The 5,177-nt window shown below is 43.7% G+C and overlaps 1 pseudogene; it reads right to left on the bottom strand.

Moving 5' to 3' along the window:
* Positions 1–252: 252 nt before the first annotated feature.
* Positions 253–3,704, bottom strand: LOC101656317 (annotated as a pseudogene).
* Positions 3,705–5,177: the final 1,473 nt, after the last annotated feature.

Here is a 5,177-nt window from a genome sequence, read left to right as displayed (position 1 = left end):
GACCACCAACTCTCATTGTTTGGGGAAATAGTGTCCAGTCACATAGGAAGTATTCTGTGCGAGTGAATAATCCATGTGTTGTGATATGTACTTAGCCAACATTTGTTAGATTTCCCTCTCTCAACAGTGTTTTAAAATTAGTACCATCGGCTAATCAATGACACTATAAATAGAAGGTCCTTATGCTACAGAGAGATGATTGATAAAATTCTCTGCCATAAATTAACAAGATGTCGCTAAGGTGAAACAGAGTCAGTTAAAAAAACATAGATCAGGGATGGATTTGGGGCTTGAACGCTTCATCTCGGCCTGGCGCCTCTCGTCAGGCCTCCCTGATGGGGGCTCCACCGACCAGTGGTTGGAGAAGTACAGGTCACGGTCAGCGTTCCCATACTCGCTGAGACGCGCATCCTCCAGTTGCTGCAGCCGCCGTCGCTCCTCTTTGTGCAGCTCCGTCTGCTCAAAGTACTCGCGCAGCTCCGGGGCGATCTGCATGTTGCTCAGGTCGCACGCATGCACTCAATCTCCTCGTCTGACTCGCTCGCCATCTTCTCCTCTAATGTGAAAGCTGCCGTTTCTCTGGTGCAGGTCTGGAACTGAGCGTGGGCACGTGGGTGCTGCCAAGACCCCCAAGGATGCAGCTGTGCACCCTGGGGTCTCTGGGCCCCCGAGTGAGGGCTGTAGGAGGACCAAGGACATTCCCTTTGTTCAGCAGGATGGCTGTAGTTTAGAGACACAGCAGAGACGTACCACAGGGGATTGGCGTAGGATTCTAGAGCCTTCCTGTAAGCAAGGCGGTGTGGTTCTGCATCCAGGCCATTCCTTGGTAATAATGCTGCCAGTATCTCTCATAGACCGGATGGGAATACCAGGCAGGGGTCAGCGTCTTTCCAAGATGGCACATTTGTTTCCAATTGAGGAAGCGTCCCAGCAGGGTATCTCTAATAGGGTTGACAAGGCTGTCCATACATTTGCCTCATTTGACTCAACGGGGCCTGTGCTTTCCGTTTCCTGGTCTGCATTCCGGAGCACAGTAGTGAACGCCAACTCGTAGGTATGCAGCTTGCAGATTCTGGGCTGTAGCTCCAATCTTATGGCATGCCCCTGCCTTGATACTCACCCTCATGAAGGAAGCATTTATGGGCGCTTCAGCAAAGCATGGTGAAGAAATTAGATGGTGCCTGGCTATCAGAAAGAATAGTATCTGGGGTCTTAAAGGCTTGTTTTTAAATAAGCAGCCATCTAAGTGAGACATCAACTAAGATCGCATGGAAGAAGCACACCATCATCCATGATCCAAGGATTGTTAATGATATAGCCCCAATCCAAAGGAGGGAATAGTATCAGAGTTTAAATTGTGAGATTCTTGTGTGCAGAAGGCGATGGATGACAGCGGAAGCCCAAAATACATCTGCAGCATCTCCACAGGGACTCAGCCTCTGATGATTTCCCCCTAACCTCCTTAAGGGATGGGAATAACCTGGTTGTTAGACAGAATGTATTGGAGAGATGACTGCAGTAGATTAAAATGACAAATCTGACTTGAATGGTATAAACCTTGTCATTTGATCTCCTTTCTGATACACATTGTGCTTGATCTGCTTTTTAATATTATTTTTTTCATATTGGAGTTTGTTGTATTTTGTCATTGTTGGTAGCCTTCTTGATTCTATTATGTTATGGTTTTCTGTATACGAACCCCAGGATAACTGACTCTACAGAGACAATTAGAATAAGCCCCCCCCCCAAAAAAAAGAATAAGGCCCCCTGGGAGGGGTACAGTGGGGAAGTGTGGGGGTAAAGGGGAAACTGATATCAGGGAGTTCAAGTAGGAAACTGCTATGAAAGGGATTGTGATAGCAATTGGACACCACTGCTTGATAGGATTGAACTATGGAATAGTGTGATGTCTGGATTAACTCCTAGTAAAATAGTTTAGGAAAAAAATAGAAAGAAAATGGAAAGCCTCCTCTTTCTCCCAAGGAGTGGCTGGTGGTTTTGAACTGCTGACCTTTTGGATTGCAGCTGAATTCATAACCACTATACCACCAGGGGTTCCTGGGAACCCTGTAAATGTTTACCAATTGTGACTCTTTGTGCAAGGAGATATCTCAGTTTTCTCCCTCGAAGGAGCTTTGCATAACAGACCTGTAGTTAGCAGTTCAATGGGGACCTAACAGCGCCTGTAATAAGAGGGACACTACTTACACACAATTCAGCCTGTAAGTCTTCTGCTACTGCTCCTTAGGGGGCTCCTGCCATTTTGCTCTTCTGGTGGTTCCCTGCACAGACTGCCCCCAGAAGTCCTCCTGCATATGTCTGTCAGTTCCTTGGTCCTCGTAAACAGAGTAATGCTGCTTTCAAGGTCATTAGCTTTCCTCGATCAGCCCTGAATTTCTTCAATCCCACTAGGCTTAAAATTAGTCACCCCAGAGAGAGAAATGGGGACCTGACTACCACCAAGAAAAAGAGATGGGAATAGAGTGCACCCTTTGCTGGGAACTTCTAAGACCAATGGTTCTCAACCCGTGGGTCACAACCCCTCTGGGGGTCGAACGATTCTTTCACAGGGGTTGCCTACTAAGACCATTAGAAAACACATATTTCCGATGGTCTTAGGAACCAAGACACTGCTCCTCTAGCTGTCTCCAGGCAGGTCCGCCCATGTGCAGATACGTCCACCTATGAGTACCCGGTGTGAAGACTGTCACCCACGCTACACCATGCTTCAAGACAAAATTTCATTTATTTGTCATTAGAAATAAATATTTCACACTATAGAATTATATATTGTTTTTGTGATTAATCACTATGCTTCAATTATTTTCAATTTGTAACAATGAAAATACATCCTGCATATCAGCTATTTTACATTATGATTCATAACAGTAGCAAACTTACAGTGCTGAAGTAGCAACAACAACAATGTTATGGTTGGGGGTCACCACAACATGAGGAACTGTATTAAAAGGTCTCAGCATTAGGAAGGTTGAGAACCACTGTCTTAGATCCTGGAGGCTAAGAGCTGTAATACCAGAGATTGCAAGAGACCGTGGGAAGTAGCAACACGTAAATAGCAGATGCAGGAAATCTGCAGGAGATGGTGTGACAGGCTTATCAGTCCACAGTGCAAAACAGCTGAGTGCCTGTGGGCAGGAGACTTGCTGGTCGAGTGGGGTGTTTCCAGTCCTTCACTGGTGGAGTACAAGAACTTAGTAACTCTTGCCTTAGCAGAGAGCCGGGCCAAGAGGCCAGGAAGGAACCTGCCTGCAAGCACAATTGAGAAGAGGCTGTTCTGATCAAAGGCCTGTCTACTGAGTCCCTCCTGATCTTGACCCTGTTACTTCCCTGATAAACCCCATACTCATAAATGTGGTCTGTAAATTTTGTGTGGCCATTGCAATAAACTTCTGAACCCAGCAGAGGAGTAGAATGTGCTTTTCCACTGGACGGTTGACTGCTGTTGGAATTGGCAATAAAAGGCTGGAGAAAGGAGATACATCTGACATCAACTTCACAGGAAATTAGCCCTGGGCTGTTGAATCTAGATTCTCTCTTCTCCTTATGAAGTTACAGAAAGACAAACAACCTCACATAGCACCATTTTATAGTTGGGGATTTTTTTTCCATTTAAATGTGTGATCAATGTTTAATTAATTTGTATAATGTGTGACATGCCAGCTACCATTTTTCTCCCACGACATCTCCAATTGCTCCACAGCATCGTTTGTTGAAAGGGGCTAACTCCTTTACGTAGATGCTTTCGTAGCCTGCTTTTGTTTTCAAATATTTAAATTGTGAGAGCTTTTATTACTTTTCTAGTTCTGGCTGCCAAGTTTTATTCAAGGACTCATACAAAATATTCCATAAAAAGTGAGTGTACGTTTTCATCTTCTTCCTCTTCCTCGTCCTCAAGAATCTGGAAATAACGTAATTCATAACTTGCTTAGCTGTTGGCCACCACACCCAGCCAACCACATAGATTATTCTGGTTCAAATATTTTTTGGTGAGATATTTCAAATGACTTTTTGGAAAAAGACACCACAGAGGTTACCGTAACCTTGCCCCAGCTTCTCTCAATGGTCGCAACTGCTAAAACAGGCAGCATCCATGATTTCACCTTCTATAGGGTGGGTGTAGTCAAGGGTGAACTTTGAACCGCCCCCCCCATGGCCTTTTGAGCCCCCTTTAGCCACAGACTTTTTCACTGGGGAGGCAGAAAGTTTTCATTGCCTTTAAATTCCATTTTCTCATACACTTTATTCCCCCCATAAACTTTTTGAAGCACCCTCAGATTTCCACTTGTCTATCGACTGCCCTGAACAACGAGAGCAGTAACTGATGATCCGAAAAGGCTGGATATTTAATCAGCCAGAAGAAGTCCGAAGTTTCCTGGTCATTGCCTGTTCCTGTTAAAGTTTAGGGATTTTTCATGAATTGGATGAGTGTGTTCTGCACATAATTCCCATCCAATTCATACTTCAGTTATATTTTCATTTGTTGCTATTATTCCTAGCGAAGGACGGGCGGTTTTAGAAGCTTTCCCTTCTTGATCAATTCTCAGTGCTTTCCTTGATGGTAGTTACTTACATTGTTCTACATGTTTTCCAAAATTGCCGGCTTCTTCTGCACATAGGAGGTTTTTGCTGGTATGGTCATTAAATGGAAAATTTACACAAGCTAGTTGGGAACAAGTAACATTTCCAACCAACCGACATGCCTTTTCGTACAGTAAGAGCTTTTCCTGTAACTGCTGGGTCATGCAGGAGGATGACATTTCTTTTTCCCATCTGTATATTAAGGCAACATGTTATAGCTTGTAGCACTTTTACTGGGTTTTAATTATTTCCTTAAGGTATTTTATGTACTTTAGTCTCACTTGATTCAATTTTGCCAGTTGAGCTTTTTTCTATAACGAAGTCAAAAGCAGTTACTTCTTGTCACGTTTTAAGTGATGCAATTTCTACAACGTTCTTAGTTCATTGTTCTCTAGATGGGTGGGTTAGTATGTCTGCATATGCATCCGGTTGTTTTACCATCCAGTCTTCTATTATAATTATTCGCTCAGCATATAAAATGTTTACACAGTTTTTCTATTCGTAATTAAAACAAATTTGTTGTGGTGTAATGCTTCTGTCTTAATCGGTCTCAGTTATTTCGTTCCTTGTATATTTTG

The sequence above is a fragment of the Echinops telfairi genome, unplaced genomic scaffold, assembly GCF_000313985.2.
Source record: "Echinops telfairi isolate 266 unplaced genomic scaffold, ASM31398v2 ScPeMD7_7469;HRSCAF=8507_0, whole genome shotgun sequence".
Lineage (NCBI taxonomy): Eukaryota > Metazoa > Chordata > Mammalia > Afrosoricida > Tenrecidae > Echinops > Echinops telfairi.
This window is presented reverse-complemented; position numbering and strand designations above follow the sequence as displayed.